General features: G+C 45.8%; 1 protein-coding gene and 1 pseudogene across 1 annotated transcript in view; one reads left to right on the forward strand and one right to left on the reverse strand.

The window, feature by feature from the left end:
• LOC134983892 (oocyte zinc finger protein XlCOF22-like) overlaps positions 1-25,555 on the reverse strand; it is a 630,483-nt gene that overhangs the window by 460,493 nt on the left and 144,435 nt on the right. The gene's annotated exons all lie outside the window — the stretch shown is intronic.
• LOC134983884 (oocyte zinc finger protein XlCOF6-like) lies at positions 1,587-24,418 on the forward strand (annotated as a pseudogene).

A 25,555-nucleotide genomic window follows, 5' to 3' on the forward strand; every position in this document is an offset into this window, starting at 1 on the left:
GCACATATACTACAAACCGAGAGTCACAGGACAGATGGTGTCTGATTTTATATTCTGAAGCGTTATGCGGATGTTTAAAACTAGAACCCGTTAAGAGAAATTTGCATGTTTCACATTTCGGACACCTGTAGCAGCCATTTTTGCCATAACTGTAGCGTTTGGGAGAGATGGTTATGTCAATGTGGACCAAATAGTCCCGTAGGTTCCGGCCCCTTCGGTAGCAAGTCATCGGTCGTACCTCTTTAAATGTTTTTAATGTTTGATCTGTGGATACAATGGGCCAGAGAGCTTTGCAGGCTTTTGGAATAAGAGCACTAGCTGTGTCAAATGTAGTGATCCATGGAAAGACATCTGTTCTTGGTTCCTTTATGGTAGTCTGTAATAGGTCAGATCTATTGAGGGCCATAACTCGATTCTTGGTCTGTTGAAGTTTCTTCAAGTTGTATCCTCTGTCCCGAAACTTGTAAAGAACTTGATCTAATTGTTGAGAAAGTTCCTGAGTGTCGCTGCAAATTCGTGCAATTCGCAACATCTGCGAGTATGGGAGACCGTTTTTTAGAGGAGGCGGATGGTGGCTACTGGCTAGAAGAAGAGTGTTACGGTCGGTGTCTTTGTTGTGGACTGAGGTAGATATTTGCTTGTTAACAATCTTAATTGTTACATCCAGAAAGGAGATAGTTTGTTTACTCCATTTGTATGTAAACTTGATCGGGTTAGCCATCCCATTGATCTCCTGCATCATAGAGATGAACAACTCAGGGCCCCCATCCCACAGCATGAATAAGTCATCTATGTACCGGCAAAATAGCCGAATGTTATTTGCATACTGCCCAGAAAAAAACATCAGATTTTCTTGTTTAAACATGTAAATGTTGGCATATGATGGAGAAACCGCCGATCCCATGGCGCAGCCGGCTTGTTGTAAATAAATATGTCCATCAAACATGAAATAGTTCCTATTCAAAATAAGTTTCAATAATCTCAGAAACAGATCGACGTCAATCCCCAGTTCTGAGGTGGACTGTACAAGAAATTCACTCATTGCCAATAGGCCATCATCATGGGGGATCGAGGTATACAAACTTTCCACATCCATCACGCACATAATGGTGTCGTCCGTGATGTCTTTGATATTTAGGAGTAAATTTAGGAAATTCGTGGTATCCTTCAAATATGTAGGACGTTTGACAATGTGTGGTTGAAGTAGCATATCCAAGTATTGTGAGACCGGTTGATATAGACTTCCCCGTGCTGATATGATTGGACGTCCAGGCGGATCCACCAGGCGTTTGTGGATCATTGGAACTGTATATAATATTGGGATAATGGGGTCCGCTTGTGTTAGGGCTGTCTGCAAGGATTGGTCAATCAATCTCAAATTGACGGCTTCCTGCAACACCACACCAAGTTCCTTCTGGTATTTAATAGTGGGGTCAAACGTCAACCTTTTATAGGTGTTTTGATCAGTAAGATGTCGTTGTACTTCTTTACGGTAATCGTCTATGTTCTGCACGACAATTCCACCTCCCTTATCGGCCGGTCTGATAGTGATGCTTTTGAAACTTCAACAGACCAAGAATCGAGTTATGGCCCTCAATAGATCTGACCTATTACAGACTACCATAAAGGAACCAAGAACAGATGTCTTTCCATGGATCACTACATTTGACACAGCTAGTGCTCTTATTCCAAAAGCCTGCAAAGCTCTCTGGCCCATTGTATCCACAGATCAAACATTAAAAACATTTAAAGAGGTACGACCGATGACTTGCTACCGAAGGGGCCGGAACCTACGGGACTATTTGGTCCACACTGATATAACCATCTCTCCCAAACGCTACAGTTATGGCAAAAATGGCTGCTACAGGTGTCCGAAATGTGAAACATGCAAATTTCTCTTAACGGGTTCTAGTTTTAAACATCCGCATAACGCTTCAGAATATAAAATCAGACACCATCTGTCCTGTGACTCTCGGTTTGTAGTATATGTGCTCATCTGTCCGTGCAAACTATACTACGTAGGTATGACTACACGTAAATTTAAGGAGTGAATGGCCCTGCACCGTTCTGCCATCAAAGCCGCCACAAGTGGCAAGCCAAACGATCAGCCTGTTGCCACCCATTTCAGAGATCATCACCACCCCATTTCAAGCTTAACATACATGATCATCGATCAAATACCTCCATCTAACAGGGGAGGGGACCGTACCAAGGCACTTTTACGACGTGAAGCTTCTTGGATTTTCCGCCTGAACACGGTGGCCCCGAACGGCTTGAATGAACGGATTATGTGGAACTCTCTGTCATAAAGGGCTTATATTACAGTACATTAAATTATCAAGCGCTTTAATAACATAGCTAGTTATCCACAGGTTAAGATCCAATGAGGGGTGTTCCTTAGTATATGCTATCAGAGTCTGTTTGCTCTATATATATGAAGTGCCATGTTTCTGCATATGTGAGATAATTTTTCCTCACAGGGAGTCTCCCTGTTAAAAACGGGTGGTCTCAATAGTCATGGGTTTGTTCTACTAATGTCACTTCTCATTATGTCGTTATTATGTTTTATGATTTGTTTTATTTTTCACTGGGTGGATATATCTTATGTCCTTTCTCCCTACCTATGTGTTTTTCAGCACGCGCCGAGCACAGGGAGACGCATCAGAGCGGACGCATCTGGGAGTTGCCTAGCAACCGCAGGGACATGTGGGTCTGACGTCGTGAATATGCGACACGCCCCTTCCGTCCCGCTGACGGCGCACGGCATCGGCGTGCATTGAGAAATCATGAGGGGGAGTTATGGACACCACAGGGATATAAGGTAAGACCTTCACATGTTTATGCTTGTATGATTTTTTCCTGACGACGGGACTTCGGGTCCCGAAACGTTGAAAATAAACCTCAGCTTTTTTTTAAATTCTGCAGTGCCGCGAATTACTCTCTCTGCCAGGAGAGTTATAGGAGAATTATTGATACACACGAAGGCACGCAGGTACTTGTCATTATATCAAGCAGAGTGCCGATTCAGCAGCATTCCTATATATATATATATATATATATATATATATATATATATATATATATATATATATATGGAACAGAGAATAGCGCTTGATGGAAAAAAGCTGCCCAGATAAATTCTAGGGATTCCCAATCACAAATAACAGCTGATACACAACAAACAAATTAATACACCTTAGGCGCTACCACCATATGTGTGGATACCACATAGCAATACTAATGAAATGTTCAGAAAATGTCCTTCAGTGCTGATGAAATGTCCAAAGAAGAACTAATAATGGCTGTTACACTTCTTCAGGACTTTATTTCTCACAATTCTTCCAACTCCACTTCCTCCTCATGGACAAGTATTCACAATATGTAAACAAGAAGGAGATATTGTATATAGTGTAGTCATTTAAAAATTTACAATTTATTTTTCATATTAAAACAATATAAGAACATTAATTCATCCAATATAAAAGTGACAGCTTCACTTTAAAGTAAGAATTGGAACCGTACCGTGCCAAGCTCCCTGCAAGGAGCAATGGAAAGAGTATAAATGGGTGGTTCCGGAATTCCTCCCTCCTCCCTCCACGCTTATCTGCCGGCCACTAGACTTGGTAAGTTCCTCTGTAGTTATGGAGGCAGGTAGATGGATCAAAGTATGCCGCCAACGCGTTTCGAGTTATCCTTAACTCTTCCTCAGGGCAGAATGATCCCTACCTGCATGCATCCCCTTTTTATACTAAAAATGACCTGGAAGTGAACTCTTCACTTCCTGTTTGTTCATATGTAAAAGATTTTAAAATATTAACATATCATGGTATCAGTGGACATAAAAGATGCCTACTTACATGTTCCCATTTATCCTCCGCATCAAGCTTATCTGACATTCGCGGTACAGGATTGTCATTACCAATTTCAAACGTTGCCGTTTGGACTCTCCACGACACAGAGGGTCTGCACCAAGGAGATGATGGTCCTCCTTCGTCAGAAAGGAGTCAATATAATTCCTTACCTGGACGATCTCCTAATAAAAGCGAGGTCCAGGGTACGGTTGGTGCAGAACATTGCACTCTCCCCGACAGTGCTTTAACAACACGGTTGGATCATAAACATTCCAAAATCACAATTGGAACCTACAACAAAGTTATCCTTTCTGGGAATGATTCTGGACACAGAAGTACAGAGGGTGTTTCTTCCAGTGGAAAAGGCTCTGGAAATCCAGAAAATGGTAAAAAATTCTGAAACCGACAAGGGTGTCAATTCATCAATGCATTTGGTTGTTGGGAAAGATGGTAGCGGCCTTCGAGGCCTTGCAGTTTGGCCGATTCCATACCAGGGTATTCCAGTGGGATCTGTTGGACAAGTGGTCCGGATCCCATCTACACATGCACCAGAGGATAATCCTGCCATCAAAAGCCAGAATTTCGCTCCTGTGGTGGCTACACAGTGCTCACCTACTGCAGGGTCGCAGGTTCGGGATTCAGGACTGGGTCCTGGTAACCACGGATGCAAGTCTGCAAGGCTGGGGGGCAGTCACACGGAGTAAGCTTCCAAGGAAGATGGTCAAGTCAGGAAACTTGTCTTCACATAAACGTTCTGGAGTTGAGAGCCATTTACAACGGCCTTCTACAAGCGGAGCATCTTCTTCAAGATCTACCCGTACAGATCCAGTCCGACAATGTAACAGCAGTGGCGTACATAAACAGTCAGGGCAGAACGAAAAGCAGAGCGGCAATGGCAGAGGCGACAAGAATCCTCTGGGCGGAAAAACATACAAGCACTCTGTCTGCAATTTTCATTCCGGGATTGGACAACTAGGAAGCAGACTTCCTCAGCAGACACGATCTCCATCCAGGAGAATGGGGCCTCCACCCACACATCTTCGCAGAGGTGGCAGATCTTTGGTGAGTCCCTCAAGTAGACATGATGGCATCTCGTCTCAACAAGAAGCTTCAGAGATATTATTCCAGGTCGAGAGACCCTCAAGCAATAGCAGTGGATGCACTGGTGACACAGTGGGCGTTTCAGTCGGTGTATGTCTTCCCTCCACTTCCACTGATTCCAAAAGTTCTCAAGATTGTAAGAAGAACAAAGGTTGGGGCGATCCTTATTGCCCCAGACTGGCCAAGGAGGGCTTGGTATCCAAAGCTTCAAGAGTTACTCATAGAAGATCCTCGACCTCTTTCTCTTCGCGAGGACCTGCTGCAGCAGGGGCCATGCGTGTATCAAGATTTACCGTGGCTACGTTTGACGGCATGGCTGTTGAACGCCAGATCCTACCCCGAAAGGGTATTCCAGAAGAAGTCATTCCCACTCTCATTCGGGCCAGGAAAGGAGTAACGTCTAAACATTACCACCGTATTTGAAGAAAATATGTATCTTGGTGTGAATCCAAGAAGGCTCCAACGGAAGAGTTTCACTTGGGACGTTTTTCTCCATTTTCTACAGGCAGGTGTGGATGCTTGTCTGAAACTGGGCTCCATTAAGGTCCAGATTTCGGCCTTATCAATTTTCTTTCAGAAACAATTGGCCTCCCTTCCAGAAGTTCAGACGTTCGTGAAAGGGGTTTTGCACATCCAACTTCCATTTGTGCCTCCAGTGGCACCGTGGGATCTTAACGTGGTGTTGCAGTTCCTTCAATCACATTGGTTTGAACCTTTACAGGAAGTAGAGTTAAAATTTCTCACTTGGAAAGTGGTCATACTGTTGGCCTTAGCATCCGCAAGGCAGGTGTCTGAGTTAGCGGCCTTGTCTCACAAGAGCCCTTACTTGATCTTCCATGAAGATAGGGCGGAGTTAAGAACTCGGCAGCAATTTCTTCCGAAGGTGGTTTCCTCTTTCCATATAAACCAGCCTATTATGGAGCCAGTGGCTACTGACACCTTCTCTGCATCAAAGTCCCTAGATGTGGTCAGGGCTTTGAAAATTTATGTCACAAAGACAGCTCAAATTCGGAAAACATTTCTGTTTGTCCTGTATGCTCCCAACAAGATTGGGTATCCTGCTTCTAAGAAGACCATTGCGCGCTGGATCAGAGGTACGATTCAGCACGCTCATTCCACGGCAGGATTGCCGTTACTGAGTTCGGTGAATGCCCATTCTACTAGAAAGGTGGGCTCTTCCTGGGCAGCTGCCCGGGGTGTCTCGGCGTTGCAACTTTGCCGAGCGGCTACTTAGTCGTGGGCAAACACGTTTGCCAAGTTTTACAGGTTTGATACCTTGGCCGATGATGACCTCAAGTTTGGTCAATCAGTTTTGCAGGGTCATCCGCACTTTTCCGCCCGTTCTGGAGCTTTGTTATAACCCCATGGTTCTGAAGTGACCCCAGCATCCTCTAGTATGTATGAGAAAATAGGATTTTAATACCTACCGGTAAATCCTTTTCTCCTAGTCCGTAGAGGATGCTGGGCGCCCGGCCCAGTGCGTACTTTACCTGCAGTTGTTACTTGTTGTTACACAAGAGTTGTGTTACATTTCTTTTCAGCATGTTGCTGTGCATTTGTTCATGCTGTTGACATGTGTAACGTTGAATGCCCTGTTGTACGGCATGGTTGAAGTGTGAGCTGGTATGACTCTAACCGTTAACTTTTCAATAAATCCTTTCCTCGAAATGTCCATCTCCCTGGGCACAGTTCCTATACTGAGGTCTGGAGGAGGGGCATAGAGGGAGGAGCCAGTCCACACTCTGGAAAAGTCTTAAAGTGCCCATGTCTCCTGCGAATCAGTCTATACCCCATGGTTCTGAAGTGACCTCATCATCCTCTATGGACTAGGAGAAAAGGATTTACTGGTAGGTATTAAAATCCTATTTTTATTTTTATAGTATTACTATATTTTTGGAGTGATCTTTCTAAAAAGCATCTTATACGCACCTTAGAGTCGCTCCAACAACTCCCCTCCTGGTCGCGACAACGCTTACCCACGTGTACAGTGAGGTAGGCACAGGTTCTGGTGAACCTTTATGGGCTACTTTGCACAGACATTATCCAGTGTAGCTGAGCAGTTTATACCAGCTCCTATACCAGTGATAGGTTTCCCTATTAACCCTTACATGCAACATTCATTCTGAGGTTTATACACCTATGGAGTTGTCAGCCTCTCAAAAAAGCAGGCTGAAAGGCTGGTGGTAAGTAAATCACATAGATATGATACAACATCTTCACAGTCTACACATGCTTTAGATGAGGATTCGTTGGAGGATGAGGACTCATTGCACTTCGGAAGGTCTTAGCTCAGTGGACATACCTGAGCTAGTTAGTGCTACGTAAGCCATTCTATCCTTAGAAGAGGCAGCAGAGCCTGTGTTAAAAACTAAGGCAACTGTGTTTAAACATCCCAAAACAACTGATGAAAATTTTGGGTTACGCCCAGTAGGAAGTTAGAATTCCAAGAAATGGAATTCCAATTATCCTCGTCCAGCTGGGGACGGTTTTTTTTTTATTAAAAAGGGAGGTGGCTCCCAAAGTAGATTTGCAGGTCTTAGATTGGTGCGAAAATCTACATTACTTTTGTTTTCAACATCAATAAATGATGTCACGGGGGGTGTGGCCTGACTGGAAAGGCAGCAGGATAAAGGAGCTCCTGCTTATATAGGTCCTTTCTGCCTTTTATAGCTGTCCTACGGGCTCTTTCGGGCCCTTTCTTGCCCCTCTGTGTGTTTTGTAGGTTGCGGAGCCGGGGAGCCATTCATTTGGCTTTTGCAGGTTGCGGCGTACTCCCGGATCTGAAGCCGCGGACTGAAGTTGTGCAGTGATCCCACCACGGACCAGACCTCAGCGAGGTAGCTCTGCTACTCACCGAGGGTTGTGCGCCCTGTCCACTCTTGTGCCTAGCCGTGCTGTTGGAGTCGTGTAGAGAGGCTGATTGGGGATCAGCGGTGACCGCGGCGGGAGACAAGGAGCTGCTCTCCCGGCATCTGATGCGGCGCATCCTATGGAGATTGGTGGGCTCAGCAGGGACACGTCAGGTTAGTCAGCTCACCCGTCCGCAGTCTGCCTTCTCCTACTGTCCGGCCGTTGAAGCCCTGAGTTGTGGCAGTGGGAAATACATGGAGCGCTTGCCTGTCATCTCTCCAGCAGTGTCCCGGCATCTCCCCACTCCTCCTAACCCATGGTGCTATGGGGAAATCTGGTGGAGCTGTGAATTATAGAGGACATACACGTGTGGTTACTGTGCAGCCAGATACACTACCCTGTGCCCCTGCATCCTAGTACCCTCTCCTGCCTTATTACTGACCTGGTTCTCCCACCATAGCCGGACAGTTTCTTCTGATCTGGGCTTCCCTGCCAGAAGTGGCCATCCTGAAAACTGGCAATATAACCACATGCCCTCCTGAAACCAGCCGCTTCTCTGGGAGCTACAGACACTGGCAGCCCATGATCAGTGCCCTTCACTACAGCCTCAGTGATTTCTGGCAGGGACTTCTGCCGCTGCGGCCCTACCTGGGCAGTAAGTGGTCGCCTGAACTGCTTTTATTATTATTATTGCCTGGCCTCCACTCCTGCTCTGTCGACTCCCTCTGGTGGCAGACTGTGCTGACTACATCCTCCATACTGTTTGACTGCTGCTGGTTTTTTCCCCCTCCTGCTCCACTTAATCCCTGTAAAATCCAATTAGAGCTCTTGGGGCATCAGTATAGCTACGGCGTAACAGTCCTTGTGCCCAAGACAGTAGCAGGCTCCAGTTGCTGGCTCCTATAAATTATTTTACCGCCCAAGGATGGCACCTTCTTGCTATTACCCATAAACAACTGACCTCACAATGTTTCTGTAACCGATGGCCACTGGGGGTCTGTGCTCACTGATGCCTCCCTATTTCCAGACTTCAATACTTCTGCTATGTTGCTACTGGCCTCCTGACCTTGTTCTCTAATCTCCATAATGTTATGCTGAAGAATGGGCAGAACTGGAAAATCATCTCATAAGAAAGCTAAACCTCGTCCTCAACAGGAAACCTCTCAAATTGACTTGAGACCTTTTCTTCTTCCTAATCAACTAACATTGAGCCCCAGTCCTGATCATTCAGAATCTTCTCCCATTCTGTCTTCTCCTCCAAGTCCTTCCATGATGGCTTAAACCCATTGTTTAAACTCGTTGTTTAAACCCATGGCAAGCCAGGTGGGCTCTCTTCTTCTCTCTGTTCTCCTTCAAACTCTGTAACCGCCCAGGAACCTTAAATTGAAGAGCAGATGCACTTTCTTGTTCTTTTCAAATGGATGATTCACTTAACTCCTCTGAGAAACAATTTATTCTGAATCTGGCTTCATTTGCTTCAACTCGTACTGTTCCTCTACCTCCTCCGGGGAGAACTTTTGTAGCACCAAAATTTTGCAGGAAATTGCTTACGTGGGCTCATTTTTCATCTTTCATGGGTCATGCCGGTAGTCTTAAGACTCTCAAGTTCATTCAGCAATTCTACTGGTGGCCTCATTTTAAAATGGATGTCTTTGAATTTGTAGCAGCCTGTTCCAAGTGTGTTCAACATAAAAGTCCACGAACATCTCACTCGGGTCTTCTTCATCCACTTCCAACACCTCAAAAGCCTTGGACTCGCATCTCTATGGATTTCAGAACCGATTTGCCAGTCTCCAGAAGGCACAACATCATTTGGGTCATTGTGGAATGATTTTCGAAGATGGCTCACTTCATACCCCTCACCGGTCTTCCCTCTGCTCCTCAGCTATCCAAATTGTTTTTCTCATAGATTTTTCATTTGCATGGCCTTCCACAGGAAATTGTTTCTGATCGGGGTCCTCAATTCCTCGCCAAGTTCTGGAAAGGCTCTGTCCTAGGAATCAAGTTGAACTTCTCTTCAGCCAACCATCCCCAGACTGACGGACAGACTGAAAGAGTCGACCAAGATCTGGAGACTTTCTTATGGATGTCCATGTCCCCTGCTCAGGAAGACTGGATGGATTACCGCCCATTTGCTGAGTTTGCATACAATAACCTATATCATTCTTCTACCAATTCCACTCTTTTCTTCATTAACTATAGTTTTGATCCACGAGTTCCTTCTTTCTAATCTCTCCCACCTCTTAAGGTTCCTGTTGCTGAATCCGCTCTTCATCAGTTCACTAAGATTTGGAGACAAATTCATAAGGCACTACTTAAGACTTCCCAGAAATAAAAGACCTACGCTGATCGGAAACATAGGGCTGTTCTTGTCTCAAAGTGGGAGATTGTGTTTGGATATCTACCAGAGACCTCAGACTCAAAGTTCCTACCAAAAAGTTTGCTTCAAGATATTTATGGGTCCGTATCCTATTAAGAGTGTTGAATCCTGTTTCTTACAAGGTGAAACTGCCTCCCTATTTGGAAATTCTCAATGCCTTTCACATTTCTCTGCTAAAGCCTCTTGTACTAAATCATTTTCGGGCATCTTTCCCTAAACCTCCTAAGGTTCAAGCTGCTCAAAATTAGGAATTTGAGGTTAATAAGTTTCTTGACTTCCGCAAGAGGGTATGGTCGTCTCCAGTATCTCATAGATTGGAGAGGATATGGTCCGGAGGAAAGATCTTGGATGGCTGCAGAGGATGTTCATGCTCCAAGACTGAGTTGTGACTTTCATGCCAAGAATCCCACTAAGCAGCGTGGGTGTTCGAAGACCACCCTAAAAAGGGGGCACTGTCAGCATCCAGAGTCTTACCACCGGTTCTGGTCCCTGCGGCCTTCCTCTTAGCTGGCTGGTGTCGCTGCGATGGATAGGAGCTACAGCAGCAAGGGGTCCGGGTCCTGGGGAGCGGAGCATGGCAGCCGGAGGTGTCTGTTTCCAAGTGTCCTGTTGCTGGAGTGCGGCATCTGGGAGGCTGAGGCCAGAGGTAGTGGCTGTGTGCTGGTACCACTTGTGTCCTCTGTGCAGGGAGCCACCATGTTGGAGACCAATCCAAGTCAATAGGTATCCCAGTTCGCGTCCAGCCAATCCGGTACAGGCTTCCCTTATAAAGAGGGGTTGATGCTTAGCTATGTTGCCAGTACTTCAAGTTACTTGCTGCTGTAAGGTGCTCTGCGCTCCCAGGTTAACCCCTGGTATCCTGGTTCTGTTGTGTCCGCCTGGTGGTCAGTTCTGTTATTGCAGTCCTTTGCTCCCAGCCCACCTGCTCTTGTGGTTTAACCACTGGCCCTCTATCTGGTAGAGGGTCTCCATTTGCTGATGGTGCCCACAGCGATCCTCTCTTCAGCATTGTTTAAAAATCACAAGTCATCTCTTCATTCAGTATTCTTCAGCATCGTTTACAAATCACAAGTCATCTCTTCATTCAGTATTCTTCAGCATCATTTACAAATCACAAGTCACTTCATTCAGTATTCTTCAGCATCGCTTACAAGTCATGAACCTTCCGTCTTTCAGAACTCACTCAGACTTCTCTCCTAGTCGTTGTGTATAATTGAGGTCTCATTAAAACTGAATTCCTCTTTCTTCAGTGTATCGTTCTCGGTCATTGTCCTCATTGCCTACCCCTCTACATCTTCGGGCCTAAGTCTTCAATCCATGAGTAAGAACTACATTCAGCCACCTCATTTCCTTCCTTTGCCGATAGCTGCTCCTTCAGTCAATTATCAGTTGTCAGATCACCAACTCAAGCCAAGCGTGACATGGAAGAAGGGGAATTCCTGGTTTCTCTGGCTATTAAGGATGCGTATCTTCACATCCCAATATGTCCGCCTCTTTAGGCTTACCTCAGGTTTGCACTGCAGGACAGTCACTACCAGGTCCAGGCCTTGCCTTTCGGTCTATAAACGGCACCGAGGGTGTTATCAGGGGTGATGGCAGAGATGTTGCTACAACTCCGCAAGCAGGAAGTGAACATTGTTCCATTCTTGGACAATCTCCTCATAATGGCTATATTCAGAGCACAGTTGATGGAAAAGATCAGCCTTTAAACACGACTACTCACGGATCACGGGTAGATTCTAAATCTGCAGAAATCCCACCTATAACATACGCAGAGGCTTCAGTTCCTGGTAATCATATTGGACACGGTGTCTCAGAAGGTGTTCCTTCCTATGGACAAGGCAAAGATAATTCAGACGATGGTATGTTCCATTTTGAAGCTGAACAAAATCTCTGTACATCTTTGCATAAGCTTACTGGGAAAGATAATGGCCTCCTACGACGCATTTCGGTAAGGAAGATTCCATGCATGACCATTCCAGCTGGATCTGCTGGACAAATGGTCTGGGTCACATCTGCACATGCGCCAGATGATATGCCTTTCACAAAACGCCAGGATTTCCCTCTTATGGTGGTTGCTTATCTCCCTCCTGGAGGGTCGACACTTCAGAATCCAGGATTGGATTCTGTTGACAACGGATGCAAGCCTCCATGGTTGGGGTGCAGTGACCCTAGGGGCTCGGTTCCAATGAAGGTGGTCTGATCAAGAGGCTTCCCTTTCAATAAATGTATCAGGCCATACAGGTATGGTTGGAAAACGCACCAACTGTGGCATACATAAACCAACAAGGAGGTCCAAACAGCAGAGCTGCAATGAGGGAGGTGTCACAGATACTCCTCTTAGTGGAGCGGAATCCCAAGGCCATGTCCACCATATTAATTCTGGGAGTAGACAATTGGGGAGCAGACTTCCTCAGTAGACACGATCTGCACCTTTGGGGAATGGGGCCTCTACCCGCAAGCAGATATTTCATCGATAGGGCTACCCACAAATCAACTTGTTGGTTTCTCCGCTTACCAAGAAGCTTCTGCGTTACTGTTCTGGGACGAGGGATCCACAGGTCGCAGCAGTGGACGCTCTGGCGACACCGTGGATTTACCGGTTGGTGTACTTGTTCCCTCCAGTTCCTGTAATTCCAAGAGTTCTCAAAAGACTTAAGGGGACAGGGTTCAGGCAATTCTGAGTGCCCCAGACTGGCCCCGCAGGGCCTGGTATGTAGACATTCTAGCCTTATTAATCGTAGGCCCCTGGCCTCTGCCAATTCAGGATGATCGTCTTACACAAGGGCCGTTCGTCTATCCAGACTTACCACGGCTACGTTTGATGCATTGGAAGTATATTGGGAGGATTTTTGCCAGAAAAGATTCCGGGCAAGGTTATCTCGACTATGCTCCAAGCCGGCCAGATGGTCGCATCGAAACATTACCATCGCATATGGAAGAAATGTCTCTTGGTGTGAGGGTCAACAGTATTTTGCTGTGGATTTTCATCTGGGACATTTCTTGCACTTCCTGCAGGCTGTTGTGGATGTGGGCCTACGTTTAGGCTCCATAAAAGTTCAAATCTCAGCCTTGTCTTTTTTTCTTTCAGGGAAGTGGATTATAGTGGTACTATATAAATAGAAGGTAGTTTCACTTCCAGGCAAATGCTTAAATTTAGTGTAATGACCCCAGTCCAGCCGTCAGGACACTTAGTTATATTAAACCTTATTGAAGGCAGAAGGCAAAGCATGCGATGGCCACGCACCAGGATCCAAAATGGCAGCCATCTCACTTCCCAATATCACTGATGGGCTCCGATGACTGTGGGCAGCCCGTTCTGTCCCCAGCAGTAGCGGGAGCTACGCACCTGTGTTATCTGGAGAGCAAGTACTCCCATCTGAGCCAAAAGCGCCTTCAAGTCAGGTATCCGGAGCGTGCAGGAAAGACTGGGCGCACATAGCCCCAGAATACAGCCCTGGCTTCATAGGCATCACTAGGCTGCGACAGTGAACAGTGCCCGGAGTGAGCGGAGCGAGCCGCTATAGTAGGAGTGGGGGACTTAATAAATTGGGTCTTGGTCCCAGCAGTGGCTGAGAGCTATCAGGTAGGGTAGATAAGAAGCCACTTAGTGAGGAGATCTCCAGAAAGCACGTCTGGATGGACCACGCCCCTCTTATTTATTATTTTATATACTAACAGGGGTGACAGGTGTGGTACATCCCTGCAAAGGCAGATCCAATCTCTTTCTCATCAGACTCTGCTGTCTTCCCTGCACTCTCACTCAGATGTTCACTGCTGCCAGTAGCACACGTATGAGAAGCAGAAGTATGGCGGCAGCTGTATAGATTCTGATATGTAATTCTCTGTATCATACTTACCGTACACACATCATCCTTATTACTATTGAGAGAATAGAGGTAAGACACTGATGATGGGTATGTAAAAATAGGATTTTAATTACCTACCGGTATATCCGTTTCTCGTAGTCTGTTGGGGATGCTGGGGTCCATTTAGTACCATGGGGTCTAGACGGGTCCTTTGGGACCCACTGGCACTTTAAGAGTTTAATAGTGTAGGCTGGCCCCTCCCTCTATACCCCTCCTACCAAACTCAGTCTAGAAACTGTGCCCAAGGAGACGGACATACTTCAAGAGAAGAAAATACACAGATAGTGGTGAGATTTACACCAGCTCACACATAACAAAAAGCCAAACTAACCAACTTGGAACAATTCAGCAACGGCTGAACCAAGTAACAATGCAGTAATACGAAGCACAGGGCGGGCACCCAGCATCCTCTATGGACTACGAGAAAAGGATTTATCGGTAGGTAATTAAAATCCTATTTTCTCTTACGTCCTAGAGGATGCTGGGATCCATTTAGTACCATGGGGATGTACCAAAGCTCCCAGTACAGGAGGGAGAGTGCTGAGGTTCCTGCAGAACTGATTGACCAAACTTTAGGTCCTCAGAGTCCAAAGTAAAGAACTTGTAAAACTTAGCAAACGTGTTCGACCCTGACCAAGTAGCTGCTCGGCAAAGCTGAATAGCCGAGACACCCTGGGCAGCTGCCCAGGAAGAACCCACTTTACGGTTAGAGTGGGCCTGAACAGATTTTGGAATTGGCAATCCTGCCATGGAATAAGCATGCTGGATAGTAAGCCTGATCCAGCGTGAAATTGTCTGCTTAGAAGCAGGACACCCAATCTTGTTGGGTTCATAAAGTACAAATAGTGCGTCTGACTTCCTGTGACGAGTAGTTCTCTTCACATAGATTTTCAAAGCCCGCACGACATCCACGGACTTTGAGGTAATTGAGGTGTCAGTAGCCACTGGCACCACAATAGGTTGGTTGATATGAAAAGCCGACACAACCTTAGGGAGAAATTGCTGACGCATTCTGAGCTCAGCTCTATCCTCATGGAAAATCAAGTAGGGGCTCTTGTGCGACAATTCCCCCAATTCTGACAGACGTCTGGCAGAAGCCAAGGCCAACAACGTGACCGCCTTCCAAGTCAGAAACTTTACGTCCACCTCCTGTAAAGGTTCGAACCAATCCGATTGCAGGAACTGCAGCACCACATTAAGATCCCAAGGTGCCATAGGAGGCACAAAGGGTGGTTGGATGTGCAGAATTCCTTTCAAGAAAGTCTGAACCTCAGGGATAGCAACCAATTGTTTCTGGAAGAAAATAGACAAGGCCGAAATCTGGAACTTGATGGAGCCCAAGCGTAGGCCAACATCCACACCCACTTGCAGAAAGAGGAGAAAATGTCCCAGTTGAAAAGTTGAAACTCCACCGTAGGAAACTTCTTGGATTCCAAAACACATACTTTTCCAAATCCGATGGTAATGCTTAGATGTTACCCCCTTCCTAGCTTGGATCAGAGTAGGAATAACTTTACTCTGAATGCCCTTCCGAGCTAAGATCTGGCATTCAACCTCCATGCCGTCAAACGTAGCCGCGGTAAGTCGTGATAGGCGAACGGCCCCTAGAAGGTCCTCGCAAAGAGGAAGAGGCCTCGGAAGATCCGCTTGCCAAACCTGCCTTGGCCAGTCAAGAGCAATGAGAATCGCCAGAACTGTTTATCTTTTTATTAGTTTTAGAATCCTTGGGATGAGTGGAAGTGGAGGGAACACATATACTGACTGGAACACCCACGGAGTCACCAGGGCGTCCACCGCCACTACCTGTGGGTCTCGTGACCTGGAACAGTACCTCTGAAGCGTCGTTCCACCCTTCCTGTTTATGTAGGACACCGCTGTGATGTGGACCGACTGAACCTGCATGACTCAATATTGCAGAAGATGAGCCGCTTGTAGAAGGCCATTGTATATGGCTCCTAGTTCCAGAATGTTTATTGGAAGGACCGGTTCCTGGCTTGACCACTTTCCTTGGAAGTTTTCCCCCTGGGTGACTGCTCCCCAACCTTTGAGGCTTGCATCCGTGGTTAGAAGAATCCAATTCTGAATCCTGAACCTGCGGCCCTCGAGCAGGTGAGAAGTTTGCAGCCACCAGAATAGTGAAATTCTGGCATTCGGCGACATGCATATCCGTTGGTGCATGTGAAGATGCAATCCTGACCAGTTGTCCAGGAGATCCAGCTGGATGAAGCGTGCATGGAATCTTCCGTATTGTAGAGCCTCGTAGGAGGATACCATCTTCCCCAGAAGGCAAATGCACCAATGAACCGATACCCGGGGAGGTTTCATTGATTGGATCACCAAAGCTTTCTCCACCGGTAGAAACACCCTCTGCACTTCCGTGTTGAGTATCAGCCCCAGGAAGGGCAGTCTCCTTGTTGGTTCCAAATGTGACTTTGGAAGGTTCAGGATCCACCCATGATCCCAGAGTAGTTGAGTTAAGAGCGCAATACTCTGCAACAGCTTCTCCTTGGAAGATGCTTTTATCAGCAGATCATCCAGATATGGAATTATGTTCACTCCCTGTTTGCGTAGGAGCATCATCTCCGCTAGGACCTTAGTGAACACCCTTGGTGCTGTGGAGGGGCCAAATGGCAATGTTTGGAACGGATAGTGACAGTCTTATAGTGCAAACCATAGATAGGCCTGGTGAGGTGGCCAGATCGGAATGTGAAGGTACGCATCCTTGATATCCAGGGATACTAGGAATTCCCCCTCCTCCAGACCTGAGATCACCGCTTTCAGAGACTCCATCTTGAATTGGAAAACCCTCAAGTAGGGGTTCAACGCCTTCAGGTTCAATATAGGCCTTACCGAACCATCTGGTTTTGGAACCACAAACAAGTTTGAGTAATAACCCTTGATTTTTGGGTGAGGTGGAACTGGAACAATAACATTTGTTCGTACCAGTTTTTAAATGGCTTCCTGTAGAATAGCACTTTCTGTCTGCGAACCTGGTATGCCTGATTTGAAGAATCTGTGAGGTGGGAGTTCCTGAAACTCCAGTCTGTACCCCTGGGTAACAGTATCCATCAGCCAGGGGTCTAGGCATGATGACGCCCAGACGTGACTGAAATCTTTTAGTCTCGCTCCCACCTGTCTGATCTCCAGGCTGAGAGGTCCACCATCATGCTGAATATTTGGAGGAAGCAGAACCTGGATTCAATCCCTGGGAACCTCTATGGTGCAGGTTTTTTGGATCTTCCCCGACCTCCTCTAAAGAAGGTGAGAGGGGTTTTGGATTTTTTAAATTTTGCAGTCCGAAAGGACTGCAGTGTAGGTGTAGGATAAGATTTTCTACTTGGGGCTGCTGCGGAGGGAAGAAATGTTGTCTTACCCGCAGTCGCCGTGGAAATCCACGAATCCAATGCATCCCCAAATAGTGCCTGACCTTGAATGGCAGGTTCTCCAAACTTTTCTTGGATACTGTATCCGCAGTCCATTGGCATAGCCTAAGTCCTCTGCATGTCGAGACAGCCATGGAAGTAGCAGGCCAATGTCCTTCATGGCCTCCACCATGAAACCTGCAGAATCCTGTATGTGACGTAAAAACAAGTCAATGTCACTCCTATCTATAGTATCGAAGTCCTCTAGTAATGTGCCTGACCACTTTACTATGGCTTTAAAAATCCATGCACAAGCAATAGTGGGCCTTAAAGTATAGTATACTATCCATCAAGTATACTATCCGTCAAGTATACTATCCATCCATACCTGTGGTGCATTTTAGTTGTGCGCAGTATATATAGTAGGACAGTGCAAAATTTAGCTGACCACCAATATATAATATATAGCAGTACGGTACAGTAGTCCACTGCTCTACCTACCTCTGTGTCGTCAAGTATACTATCCATCCATACCTGTAGTGCATTTTAGTTGTGCGCAGTATATATAGTAGGAGGACAGTGCAGAAATTTGCTGACCACCAGTATATAATATAGCAGTACAGTACAGTAGGCCACTGCTCTACCTACCTCTGTGTCGTCAAGTATACTGTCCATCCATACCTGTGGTGCATTTCTGTTGTGCGCAGTATTATATAGTAGGAGGACAGTGCAGAATTTTGGTGACCACCAGTATATATATATAGCAGTACGGTACAGTAGTCCATTGCTCTACCTCTGTGTTGTCAAGCATACTACAAAAGTACAGTAAAATGACCCAAAAATCTAAATTAAAAGCATCTGATGAGAAGCGTAAACTTGCCAATATGCCATTTACGAAGCGGAGTGGCAAGGAACGGCTGAGGCCCTGGCCTATGTTCATGGCTAGTGGTTCAGATTCACATGAGGATGGAAGCACTCATCCTCTCGCTAGAAAACTGCAGTGCCACTCCTAGATGGGCCAGGTGTTTGTGTCGGCCACTTGGGTCGCTTAGCTTAGTCATCCAGCGACCTTGGTGCAAATTTTAGGACTAAAAATAATATTGTGAGGTGTTCAGAATAGACTGGAAATGAGTGGAAATTATGGTTATTGAGGTTAGTAATACTATGGGATCAAAATGACCCCCAAATTCTATGATTTCAGCTGTTTTTTAAAAAAAAACTAATCCAAAACACACCCGAATCCGACAAAACATTTTCAGGGAGGTTTTGCCAAAACGCGTCCGAAACCAAAACACAAAACCTGAAAAATTTCCGGTACACATTACTACTCTTCAGGAAGTTGGTTCCTACCCCCCCTTCCCCTAAGTCCCACGAAGCAGGGGGTCTGTTGCCAGCAGCCTTCCTGTAACCTAACTATCTCTAGAAAATAAAAAGCTAAGAAAACTCCTAGGAGCTCCCCTAGCTGTGACCGGCTCCTCCGGGCACATTTTCTAAACTGAGTCTGGTAGGAGGGGCATAGAGGGAGGGGCCAGCCCACACTATTAAACTCCTAAAGTGCCAGTGGCTCCCAAAGGACCCATCTATACCCCATGGTACTAAATGGACTCAAGTGTCCTCTAGGACATAAGAGAAAGTAGAGTATAACCTAGCAGATGATGATGATGATTACAGGGTATCATATAGTGTATTGCATGTAAGGTACCTTGTTCCACACGTACTCTGCTGTAGCAATATTCCTTATATAAGGGTGAGTAACACATGTACAGGCTTACCAGCCTATGAGCACACACATAAAGGAATGCTACCTTACCAATGTTTCCAGGAGTAACGTTAGGAGACATTTCTCTGATCCATCAGCTCATATGACTGGTGTTATTGTTCATCTAGAATCTCCAATTCATACGATATGTTCCCCATCCATTGTTTTACATTGGTGCTGACATAGGACTTGGCGAGTGGCTACATCTCCATTTATACTTCATGGTTAGTTACCAGTACAAGAGAGAGATATATCTAAGTCTTATTATAATATTACATTTGTTATTGTGAGTGTTCTCAGGAGGGTGGACACAATGACAGTCTGAGACACAATATTATAAAGCCTTCATTAAAAGTTATGTTTTATTATACACACACATTTACAATTAAGTGTCCCAGAGAGTCGTCTTCTCCTATTGTTTACAAGATTAATATTGTTCCAGAAAATGTCACATTTCCATAATGCTATTTATTTCCAGCAGATGGACACACAAGCAGGAATATCTCAGAAGGACATCTAATGTTATCCCCGGATTGTGACATAAAAGATAATGACAGTAGACAGGATTCTCCAGGAGATAACCCCATTACCCCAATTATACATCCAGCTCTATCAGCTGGTCCCCCTGATCCTGGGAAATGTTCTCCTGATCACTTTGATATTGGTGCATCTGTTACAGCTCTGACAGTAGATACAGTGTTTCCGTGTTCTATAGATGCCAAATGTTTTACACAGAACACAAAGCCTATTAACCCACACACAGTTAAGGCAGGTGAAAGGCCAGTGATATGTTCTGAGTGTGGGAAATGTTTTACATACAAATCAGATCTAGTTATACATCAGAGAAGTCACACAGGTGAGAAGGTATTTCCATGTTCTGAGTGTGGGAAATGTTTTGCACGGAAATCACGTCTTGTTAGACATCAGAGAAGTCACACAGGTGAGAAGCCGTTTCCATGTTCTGAGTGTGGGAAATGTTTTACACAAAAATCAGATCTTGTTATACATCACAGAACTCACACAGGTGAGAGGCCATTTCCATGTTCTGAGTGTGGGAAAGGTTTTGCACACAAATCACAACTTGCTACCCATCAGCAAAGTCACACAGGTGAGAAGGCATTTCCATGTTCTGAGTGTGGGAAATGTTTTGCACACAAATCAGTTCTTGTTAAACATCATAGAAGTCACACAGGTGAGAAGCCATTTCCATGTTCTGAGTGTGGGAAATGTTTTGCACTTAAATCATATCTTGTTAAACATCATAGAAGTCACACAGGTGAGAAGCCATTTTCTTGCTCTGAGTGCGGGAAAAGTTTTACCTGGAAATCCAAACTTGTTGTACATCAGAGAAGTCACACAGGTGAGAAGCCATTTCCATGTTCTGAGTGTGGGAAATGTTGTGTAAGTAAATCAGAACTTGTTACACATCTGCGCAGTCACACAGGTGAGAAACCTTTTCCATGTTCTGAGTGTGAGAAATGTTTTGCATTTAAATCACATCTTGTTATACATCAGAGATGTCACACAGCTGAGAAGCCATTTCCATGTTCTGAGTGTGGGAAATGTTTTGCACTTAAATCAAATCTTGTTACACATCAGAGAATACACACAGGTGATCAGCCATTTTCTTGCTCTGAGTGCGGGAAAAGTTTTACCTGGAAATCCAAACTTGTTACCCATCAGCAAAGTCACGCAGGTGAGAAGGCATTTCCATGTTCTGAGTGTGGGAAAGGTTTTGCACACAAATCAGTTCTTGTTAAACATCATAGAAGTCACACAGGTGAGAAGCCATTTCCATGTTCTGAGTGTGGGAAATGTTTTGCACTTAAATCATATCTTGTTACACATCAGCGAAGTCACACAGGTGAGAAGCCATTTTCTTGCGCTGAGTGCGGGAAATGTTTTACACAAAAATCACATCTTGTTATACATCACAGAAGTCACACAGGTGAGAAGCCATTTCTATATTCTGAGAAATAAATCATCTCTTGTTGCACACAATAGACATCACTCAGGTGAGCAACCATTTTAATCTTCTGGAGTATACTCATCAATGCCATGCGTTGTTCTTCAAGGTTCTTATCCTATCTCCTATGCTTTTTGCAATATACATGCTACCACTGGGTGAAATAATCAGATGTTATGCCCTCATCTACCACTGCTATACAGATGACCTGTCTGTTGCTCCAGGTACTGAGAACCCAGTACCAATCCTAAATGGTTGTCTAGCTGAGCTCCAGGTGTGGGTGATGCCAGTTGGCTGTGATTCAGTCCTGGTGAAACAGGTCTTTAAGCTCACCAACAAAGGGCAGGGCTACAGCTCAGCTTTGCAAACCAACCAGACTTACACTTGGGGGTTCAGAGTTACAAAATGCTGATCATGGCCCTCATTCCGAGTCGTTCGCTCGTTATTTTTCTTCGCATCGCAGTGAAAATCCGCTTAGTACGCATGCGCAATGTTCGCAATGCGACTGCGCCAAGTAATTTTGCTATGAAGAAAGGATTTTTACTCACGGCTTTTTCTTCGCTCCGGCGATCGTAGTGTGATAGACAGGAAATGGGTGTTACTGGGCGGAAACACAGCGTTTTATGGGCGTGTGGATGAAAACGCTACCGTTTCCGGAAAAAACGCAGGAGTGGCCGGAGAAACGGGGGAGTGTCTGGGCGAACGCTGGGAGTGTTTATGACGTCAAACCAGGAACGACAAGCACTGAAATGATCGCACAGGCAGAGTAAGTGTGGAGCTACTCTAAAACTGCTAAGTAGTTTGTGATCGCAATATTGCGAACACTTCGGATGCAAGTTTAAGATGCTAAGATACACTCCCAGTAGGCGGCGGCTTAGCGTGAGCAACTCTGTTAAATTCGCCTTGCGACCGATCAACTCGGAATGAGGGCCCATGTGCGGAATCTTGGTGTCCTGGATAGTGGAGTGACACTTAGACATCAGTATCTGCCACTATCAGATCCTCATCTGAGGAACATAGCCAGACTCCAACACTTTATTCCCTTAGAAGATCTACCTACAGTCATACATGTACTTGTATCATCACGCATAGACTACTGCAATGTCCTCTACCTGGGTCTCCCAGCAAAAGAATTGCACCGCTTGTAGCTTGTACAGAATGCAGCAGCCAGGCTGTTACCTAACCATCCCGTTCCTGCCACATAACACCTATTCTCTACTCCCTCCACCGGCTGCCTGTAAAATGGTGACTCTATTACATAATCTACTTACTGACTCTCCCAGCCCTACATGACCAGGGTCCATGGTAACAGAAGCAGCTTCTGCCTCCTTACTGCCCTGGTTACTTCCATCTGCAGATGAAGGACTGTTACCAGCAGTACCAAGAATCCCCAAGAAGTTCTGAGATGTCAGAGGTGGAGACAGGGTGGGTGGCACTAGTGCCGTAGTGGGGGCTGCCGGAGGCACTATCTGTGGGTAATATTGTCCCCAAGCAGTGCTAAGGTGTCAGAGGGGAGACGGCAGTGGCAGTAGTGGGGGGAGATGGGGTGGTGGCAGTAGTGGGGGGATACAGGGCGGGTAGCAGTAGTGGGGGAGACAAGGCGTGTGGCAGTAGTGGGGGGAGACGGGGCAGGTGGCAGTAGTGGGGGGAGATGGGGCAGTAGTGGGAGGGGGCGGGGTGGCAGGAGTGGGGGTAGACAGGGCAGGTGACAGTAGTTGGAGGAGACAGGGCAGTAGCAGTAGTGGGGGGAGACAGGGCGGGTGGCCGCAGTGCAGTAACGGGCTGCTGGAGGCAGTAAAGAGGTGTATGGGTCCCGCACAGAACTAGTTGATAATTAGACTTAATGATTATTATGCTTCCCTATTTCTAATTAATCCCTTGTATGTGTTACTGTTATTTGCTGTGTCAGCCTTTATGTGTGTTCTGTGTAATAATCCTGAAAGTAGTGCTGCTACCGATCTCATATCATTTGTAGTAACTTGGAAAAGATGAGATATAAGATGCACTCTGGAAGCTTATAGGGGGTAATCAGAGATGACCGCAGATGTGACATCACGCAGAACCCCGCCCCCCCGGAAAATGGTCCCGGCCCGCCCGCATTCACCCCTAGGGATGTGTGGGAAATGTTTTACACAGAAATCAGCTCTTGTTACACATCAGAGAAGTCACACAGGTGAGAAGCCGTATTCCTGTTCTGAGTGTGGTATATGTTTTGCACAGAAACCAAATCTTGCTACACATCAGAGAAGTCACTCAGGTGAGAATCCGTTTTCCTGTTCTGAGTGTGGGAAATGTTTTGCATTCAAATCACATTTTGTTACTCATCAGCATACTCACACAGGTGAGAAGCCGTATTCCTGTTCTGAGTGTGGGAAATGTTTTACACAGAAATCAGCTCTTGTTACACATCAGAGAAGTCACACAGGTGAGAAGCCGTATTCCTGTTCTGAGTGTGGTAAATGTTTTGCACAGAAACCAAATCTTGTTACACATCAGAGAAGTCACACAGGTGAGAAGCCGTATTCCTGTTCTGAGTGTGGTATATGTTTTGCACAGAAACCAAATCTTGTTACACATCAGAGAAGTCACACAGGTGAGAAGCCGTATTTCTGTTCTGAGTGTGGGAAATGTTTCGCAGTTAAATCAGAACTTGTTACACATCAGAGAAGTCACACAGGTGAGAAGCCGTATTCCTGTTCTGAGTGTGGGCAATGTTTTGCACTTAAATCAAATCTTGTTACACATCAGAGAATACACACAGGTGATCAGCCATTTTCTTGCTCTGAGTGCGGGAAAAGTTTTACCTGGAAATCCAAACTTGTTACCCATCAGCAAAGTCACGCAGGTGAGAAGGCATTTCCATGTTCTGAGTGTGGGAAAGGTTTTGCACACAAATCAGTTCTTGTTAAACATCATAGAAGTCACACAGGTGAGAAGCCATTTCCATGTTCTGAGTGTGGGAAATGTTTTGCACTTAAATCATATCTTGTTACACATCAGCGAAGTCACACAGGTGAGAAGCCATTTTCTTGCGCTGAGTGCGGGAAATGTTTTACACAAAAATCACATCTTGTTATACATCACAGAAGTCACACAGGTGAGAAGCCATTTCTATATTCTGAGAAATAAATCATCTCTTGTTGCACACAATAGACATCACTCAGGTGAGCAACCATTTTAATCTTCTGGAGTATACTCATCAATGCCATGCGTTGTTCTTCAAGGTTCTTATCCTATCTCCTATGCTTTTTGCAATATACATGCTACCACTGGGTGAAATAATCAGATGTTATGCCCTCATCTACCACTGCTATACAGATGACCTGTCTGTTGCTCCAGGTACTGAGAACCCAGTACCAATCCTAAATGGTTGTCTAGCTGAGCTCCAGGTGTGGGTGATGCCAGTTGGCTGTGATTCAGTCCTGGTGAAACAGGTCTTTAAGCTCACCAACAAAGGGCAGGGCTACAGCTCAGCTTTGCAAACCAACCAGACTTACACTTGGGGGTTCAGAGTTACAAAATGCTGATCATGGCCCTCATTCCGAGTCGTTCGCTCGTTATTTTTCTTCGCATCGCAGTGAAAATCCGCTTAGTACGCATGCGCAATGTTCGCAATGCGACTGCGCCAAGTAATTTTGCTATGAAGAAAGGATTTTTACTCACGGCTTTTTCTTCGCTCCGGCGATCGTAGTGTGATAGACAGGAAATGGGTGTTACTGGGCGGAAACACAGCGTTTTATGGGCGTGTGGATGAAAACGCTACCGTTTCCGGAAAAAACGCAGGAGTGGCCGGAGAAACGGGGGAGTGTCTGGGCGAACGCTGGGAGTGTTTATGACGTCAAACCAGGAACGACAAGCACTGAACTGATCGCACAGGCAGAGTAAGTGTGGAGCTACTGTAAAACTGCTAAGTAGTTTGTGATCGCAATATTGCGAACACTTCGGATGCAAGTTTAAGATGCTAAGATACACTCCCAGTAGGCGGCGGCTTAGCGTGAGCAACTCTGTTAAATTCGCCTTGCGACCGATCAACTCGGAATGAGGGCCCATGTGCGGAATCTTGGTGTCCTGGATAGTGGAGTGACACTTAGACATCAGTATCTGCCACTATCAGATCCTCATCTGAGGAACATAGCCAGACTCCAACACTTTATTCCCTCAGAAGATCTACCTACAGTCATACATGTACTTGTATCATCACGCATAGACTACTGCAATGTCCTCTACCTGGGTCTCCCAGCAAAAGAATTGCACCGCTTGTAGCTTGTACAGAATGTAGCAGCCAGGCTGTTACCTAACCATCCCGTTCCTGCCACATAACACCTATTCTCTACTCCCTCCACCGGCTGCCTGTAAAATGGTGACTCTATTACATAATCTACTTACTGACTCTCCCAGCCCTACATGACCAGGGTCC

Source organism: Pseudophryne corroboree (genome assembly GCF_028390025.1).
Source record: "Pseudophryne corroboree isolate aPseCor3 chromosome 3 unlocalized genomic scaffold, aPseCor3.hap2 SUPER_3_unloc_28, whole genome shotgun sequence".
Lineage (NCBI taxonomy): Eukaryota > Metazoa > Chordata > Amphibia > Anura > Myobatrachidae > Pseudophryne > Pseudophryne corroboree.